This window comes from Mus pahari, chromosome 16 (genome assembly GCF_900095145.1).
Source record: "Mus pahari chromosome 16, PAHARI_EIJ_v1.1, whole genome shotgun sequence".
Taxonomy (NCBI): Eukaryota; Metazoa; Chordata; class Mammalia; order Rodentia; family Muridae; genus Mus; species Mus pahari.
Genome location: NC_034605.1, coordinates 32,573,528 through 32,580,923, shown reverse-complemented (window position 1 = coordinate 32,580,923; position 7,396 = coordinate 32,573,528).

Sequence of the window (7,396 nt, the reverse complement as noted above, 5' to 3'; positions counted from 1 at the left end):
TCCTCCTCCTCCTCCTCCTCCTCCTCCTCCTCCTCCTGCCCCTCCTCCGTCAAGTGGTCCTGGACTCTATGTGCTTAGACTCTGTTTTTGTTTCCACCAGAGTGACTGGGAAATCGGTGCTGGGTATGATTCTTTCTGCCCTGGGCTGATTCTCGTGGTGAGGGTCTGGACAGGTCTTCTTCCTTTAGTTCTTTCTGATCCATCTGCTCCTAGCTGGCCTCCGTTCATATCATTCTGGTTTCCCCGACCCAGCAACCATCCTGAAGTAAAAGAAGGAACACTCAGCCTGGTTGATGGGACAGAGCTGGACGGGTTGTGCCAAGTCCTTTCCTGAGCCCGCGGCTCCTGACTGATTGGACTCACCGTTCTGACTGCCAGATAGCTGTCTGCCATCTTCTAAACTTCAGTGTGGTCCTTTTGTGAATGCTTTCATTTTCTAAAGCTGCTCAAAGACTCCACCTTGGCAGATCACACAACCATGCACTCTTACCCACACCCCTGCAAGCACCCTTACTAACACACTACACTCCTGTGACCAGTACAGACAAGCACAAGCCCTTCTTCCCCCACCCCCACCCCCCGCAGGAAATTTGCTTGCTGTTGTGTTGTACTTGAATCTTCACAAAATTTCCCTGTCTGGATTTTTAGGACAGGGTTTCTCTGTGTAGCCTTGGCTATCCTGGAACTCACTTTGTAGACCAGGCTGGCCTCGAACTCAGAAATCCGCCTGCCTCTGCCTCCTGAGAGCTGGGATTAAAGGAGTGTGCCACCATGCCCGGCTCACTAGCCCTTCTTAAAATCTCTCTGATTCTGTAGAGTTCAGAGCACACCAGAACTTCAGATTGAAACCTGTCCTGTTGCTGTCAGTTCTCTCTCAGTTTCTAGTAAGTTTTCCATCTCTCAAGTATGAGAATCCACTATTTTACATGATAACATTTGTCTCTGAATTGGGAATGCCAAAAGCTACCATGAAAACAGAGGTTGCCTATCATTGTAGTGACGGCTACAGTGAAAAGAAGCACACGCAGTGCACGCATTGGGCTACAGGGAGATGAAAGCACACAGAATTGTTCTATATTAGTTATTCTTCTCCCTTGAAACTCGATATAAATTCCAGGGCTTCTTAAAATTACTCAAAGGAGTAACTTTCCAGAAGTTTAAAGCTCAATGAGACAGTGGTTATTGTAGAAGGTATTTATTTATTTATTTATTTATAAGATTGATTTTGCTAGGTAATGGTGGCATACACCTTTAGTTCGAAGAGGCAGAGGCAGGTGAATGTTTGAGTTCGTCTCCAGCCTGGTTTACAGAGTGAGTTCCTGGACAGTCAGGTTTGTACAGAGAAACCATGTCTCAAAAAAAAAAACAAAAAAAATTCTAAAGATTGATCTCATTTTTAATATGGGGGGGAAGGGGGAGTGAATTTGAATGCTTGGATCTCCCTGTTACTGGGGTTTCAGAAGGTCGAGAGGCACTCTGAAGTGCTGGAAACCAACTCCAGGTGTTCTGTATGAGCAACAAGTGCTCCTAAGCACTGTGCCACCTCCCCAGCCTCCTGTAGAATGTCTTTAAAAGGGTGACATCTGTTCCATTCATCTTGTAAAACTGGTAGACCCATAAGTCCCTTGGAAGGAAAGAAGAGGAAGCTAGGAAACGTGCTTGGGAATTAAGCTTTGGTAGTATATCCAGCATATGGACACTTTGTTGTTATTAAACTTTATGTGTATGGGTGTTTTGCCTGCATGTCTATCTATGCACCACACACAGGTATACCTGATGTCCTCAGAGACCAGAAGAGAGCACAGGATCCCCTGGGACTAGAGTTACAGATGCCCATGACCTGACACGGGCATGTTGGGAATCAAATCTTCCCCTGGAAGAGTAGCTAATGTTCTTAACTGCTGAGCCATCTCGCCAGCCCCTGGACACTTTTATTTTATTATTATTTTTTTTAATGGAACATTGTAATTAGATAAAATGTCTAACCAGCTCAGTTTTCTTCCTTCTTACAGTGTGTAACACTTCGTCAGCATAATGACTGCATTAGCAGTCATGAACCACTCTTGAAAAATCCCTATTTAGTAAAACCACATTAAGAGAAACACAGAGTGTATGATGAGCACCCTGATTTAATTTTTACACAGGATTAACATATTGAGCTATCATCTCTAATTTTAAAGTCGTGTTCTCTCTATTTAGACCTGGAAAATAATCCTCAGGTAATTGGATATGCTTTATAAGAGGCTTCTAGCTTCATTTCCTCTTTGATTTGGGCAAGCAATGGGTCCTAAATGATTCTCTGATTCACATTCTAACACACAAAGCCCAATTCTGGAGGAAATTACAGTTCTTTTTTCTTTCTTTCTTTCTTTCTTTCATCTCTTTGTAAAAAGTGGAGCTCAGAGCACACTCCATCTCCTTTTCTCTGTAATTCCCCACTCCTTGTATTTCCTGCTCCGACTTTACTCCTCCCAGTGAAATTGTGTTAGCTTACATCCAGAAGAGCTGTACTTCACTGGGGGAGAAGAAACAAGAGAGGCCAGCTCCCCATCCAAATCACTTCCAGGACAATCTTGTCTAGATGGTGAGCCCCCAGAGCAGCCAAACGTACACTGCCTGCAAATAACTCCTCTGCACCCCTAAGAACACCCCAGTTATGGTCATACTCAACCGACGAGTCCCGACCCCCACAGGGGTTGCAGATATCCTACCTATCAGATATTTACATTACAATTCATAACAGTAGCTAAATTACAGTTATGAAGTCGCAACAAAATAATTTTATGATGTGTGTGTGGGGGGGGGGGGTTGATCACCACAACCTGAGGAACTGTATTAAAGGGTCACAGCCTTAGGAAAGCTGAGAACCACTGCTCCCGGAAGTTGCTGGGTGCTGTTAAGAGAAACACATTCTTAAGCAGACTTTACTCCAGTTTACTCAGTGGCTCCAAAGAGCCTGCGGGGGAACCTGATAACCTCTCGGAATGGAGCAGCCCAGGTAGACGTGGAAGAGGAAAAGGCCTCAGTGACTGACAGATCAGACTAGCAATACACACTTGACTACCAGCCTCCAAGGGCCTCGCACACATACCCAGATCTTCACAACAGACAAAAAATCAAGGCTTCTCCCAATCCTGTTTTGAACACCAGGTCATTCTTCCTAAAAAGTAACACCACGCAGCTGAGCCCCTCCCCTTTCTGGAGCCTGCCTCGGAGCAAAGGCTTCCTGGATTTGCATCCAGGTGCAGCCTCCTGAGTGTGGTAGGAGCCCGCCATCCAAATGCTAATGTTTTCTGCAAGACCGAAATTCTTTTGCTACCCGGACTGTAGAGGCCAGCCTCTAGAAAAAAAAAAATTTGCATGTTGGCTAGTAAAACCAGCCAAGCCTTGCTATAGAAATGAAGGGACAAAAGAGATCACTGTGGAAATCAAATCAACAAACAAATGCAATGCAAATAGACGCTATTAACTGTCTACGGAGCTTTTCTTAAACAGGCAGAGAAGGGAATTTAGAGTGCAGGAAATGCATCCAGCGAAAAAAGATACAAAAAGGAAATGAAGAAAGATTTTTTTTTTAATGAATTACAACCAGCTTGATAATTACTAGTCCAGCTTGATCACACACAGCCCAGTGGAAAACAGGCTCTAAGTCACCTCCTGGTGATCTGTGGCAGGAAATGACTCTGTTCCAAAACAGGAACTCTATGAAGGCTGCAGCCTAAGACGCAGTTGTAGAATTAGAGCTTAGGTGTAAGGGACATGTAAGTGTGCTGCTAGTTTTACAGAAACTTGACACATGCTAGAGTCATTTTGGAAGAGGGCACCTCCATTGAGAAGTTGTCCCCATCAGCCTGACCTTCTGTGGAGCCTGTGGTCCATTTTCTTGATTGATAAGGGAGGTCCCAGGCCGTTGTGGGTGATGTCACCCCCTGGGTTCTTTTTAAAAAAAAAAAAAAAAAAAAAAAAAAAAAAAAACAAAAAAAAAAAAAAAAAAAAAAAGCAGGCAATGCAAGCCATGGCCAGCAAGCCAGTAAGCAGCACTCCAGCCTGGCCTCTGCATCAGTTCCTGCCTCCAGGTTCCTGCCCTGCTTGAATTCCTGCACTGATTCCCTTCAATGGTGGACTGTTACCTGAAAGTGTGAGACAAAATAAACCTCCTCAACTTGATTTTGGCCTTGGTGTTTTGTCACAGAAATAGAAAACCTAACTAAGACAACAAGATGATATTAGAAACAAAAAAAAATTAAATCTCCAAGCAAGTATTTTTAAATTACTTGCTCATATAACACATGAAAATATTTTCTAGGTTATTTAAAAAAAAAAAAAAACTGAGCATGATGGTATGTGGTATATTCCACTCTGTGGTAGGCTGAAAGAGGGAATTGTGAATTCAAAGGGAATCAAAACCTTGTCTCAAAGGGAATTAAAGAAACAGGAGAGAAGGGAGAGGAGGAGGGAGAGGAGGAGGGAGGGAGGAGGGAGGGAAGGAGGAAGAGAGAGGAGGAGGGAGGGAGGGAAGGAGGGAGGGAAGGAGGGAGGGAGGGAGGAGGGAGGGAAGGAGGGAGGGAGAAAAGGAGGAAAAACAAGAGCTGGTGAGATGGCTCAGGTAATAAAGTTCTTACTGCACAAACATGGAGACCCGAGTTCAGATCACTAGCGCCCACTACTCCTCACACTGTTGAGACAAAGACTGTAAATAGACAGCCAGCCTAAATAGACAGTTCCAGATTCAGTGAGAGGTCCTGCCTCAGAAAGTAAGGTAGAGGGGGATAGAAGAAGTCACCGGCATCAGCCTATGGGCTACACACATGTAAACACACACATACCCCACATACACACTCAAACACGTATACACAGATACAGAACACATACAAAGTAAGATGTTTACCCTCGTACTCAGCCTGAGTGATTCATTCTGTGGGTCATTCCACTGACATTTAGGTAGAGTAGTATGTTTTGAACCATAATGAGGTTTAGCAATATAGTTCCGTGGCTAAAAGATGAGACCTGGAGTAGCCCCAGGCAAGTTACTCATAGGACTTTCCTGTTCCCTCATCAGTAAAAGTGATACAATTACAGGATATAAGAAATAAGTGAGATAGGTCACGTGGGGCACTCAGTCCGAACTGACACTTTCTTACTGATCACATTTGCTCGATGACAATTATGGTTTTATATATATAGGAACTGATATGGGGGCTGGGGGCAACCACAGGTCCTAAAGTCTACAGGTATATGTAGAGTATCCCTGGCTTCTTTTAAATTATAGGCAAAATTAAGGTAATTTGTCCAGATTTAACATTTTCATCAAATTTTCAAAGTGAAGATGAGGTAAAGAAAAGCTTCAGACCAAGTGAGCTTAATTAGTGGACAGACAGGACAGAAAATTTCCCCTCAGCAGCCTTACAGTCTAGCAGGGGCAATTGAAACAGAAAAAGTTATTTTTAAAAAATGTGACATCAGTTATAAAAGAATGAGCCCAAGATGCAACAGGACACAGACAATGGCCACCAAAGGAGGGCAGTGTGCATCACAAAGCTTCCAAGAAGAGTTCACATCTCAAATTGAGTCTGGACCATGAAGAGGACAGAGAGGAGTGACAGGATCCCAGGTAAGAGGTAAGGGACAAATGTCAAAGTCAGAGGATAGGACATAGCTTTTGCTCCCATCATCTCACAACAGCTATGATTACCTGCAGAGGATCCAAACTCCCAGCATGAATGGAGAACTCCCGAGCCCCCCAGCCCCCTCACCAAGGAGATGCTGGCAGTTGACAGATGCTGGGAGGGAGACTCATTCTCCTTTAAGAGTGTGACTCCTGATAGGTTTCCCATGCTCCAGTGGGTGGCCCCACTTGTGCACATATATAAGAAGCACAAATTGGACATGGAAGGTCTTGGAATAATAAAAAGAAGAGGAAGAAAAAGAAGAAGAAGAAATAATGAAGTTGGGAGATGATACGGTAGGTGGGATTTCGGTTAAGTTCAAGGTGGGAAGTGGAAGGTGAGTATGACCATATTTCATTGTATGCACATGCGGAATTCTCTACGAATAATTTAAAAGGGTACTCTAGGTGGAGTAAGGGTCACATGCAGAAGAGTGGGAGCACACGGTCTGTCTAAATATGTTCAGTTTGAGTGAAACACAGCTGTTGCCTCGTAGCTTGAGCACTGAAGGTTTATCACTACAACAACTCTTGACTTAACTAGCGCAGTTCCGGAAAGACATGGAAGCCTTTCCCTGACCATTACAGACATGAACTTATTAGGCATGGTATGGATATCACTCTAGGAACAGTATCACTTTTATCCAAGAAGGGAGAGAGCTGCAGAGAGGAGGAAGCCCCTGCATCAGCTGTAGACTGAATCACTCAGTGCTCAGGCAGTGGCCTTCGGGAGGGGGCGATAGGAATATATACTCTAAAGATAATTGGAAAAGAACTGAATCAGTGGGATATGCCCCTGGTCCTCCATAGAAAGGACATACAGTTGTATCTTCAAGAGTTTGCCTGAATGTTAACAACCTATGAAGTTCAGGCACCGACATGACCCATCAAGAAAAATGAACTGACCAAGAAAGAGCAGCACAAAGATGTTCCAGTCGGAGTTGCCCAGAAGGGATCTTCCTATGATAACAGAAATGTGCCAGTCTCTGTACTGTTTAGTGTGATGTCAGCTAGTAACCACACATGAGGACTTTCTTTTCTCCCTTCCTTCTCCCCTTGTTCCTCCTCCTGTGTGTGTGTGTGTGTGTGTGTGTGTGTGTGTGTGTGAGAGAGAGAGAGAGAGAGAGAGAGAGAGAGAGAGAGAGAGAGAGAGAGATGGAGTGGATCTAATCCAGAGTCTGATGCAAGCTAGGCAAGCATTCTAACTCCAACCAGCATCTCCAGCTCTATGAGTCCTTTCTTAACCATAAAGGGTTTATAATTCTTGCCACTATAAGGACATGTATTTCTCAACCTAATGGAAGCCAAGATCTATAAATACCAACTACAGCCACTGGTTCATGTGGTAGAATTTGGGGAATCTATTAGGAAGAGAAAAGGAGACAAGTGTGAAAGTTAGCATGTCTACAGAAAAACATGATCCAGGCGGATTATACTGGGCTCAGCAGTCCAGCTGAAATGATCTTGCGTGTCCTTCACACACATACCATAAAGGGCATCTGTGGTCGTTTCGGCAGTGGGGACTGCTTTCTACACTTTCTGAAACTAAAGCTAATCGATTCTGCACCTTCCTAATGGTCTGCCCTGGGGAGTTATTATTTCTGATGGCAATTAATCAAAATTAAAGCAGACCATACAGGATGGAGCAAATTCTAGTACTCGGACTCAGTCGGGAACATCTGCACATTGAGATTAATCATGGCCCTGCTTTGGTGTGACGGGTATATCAAT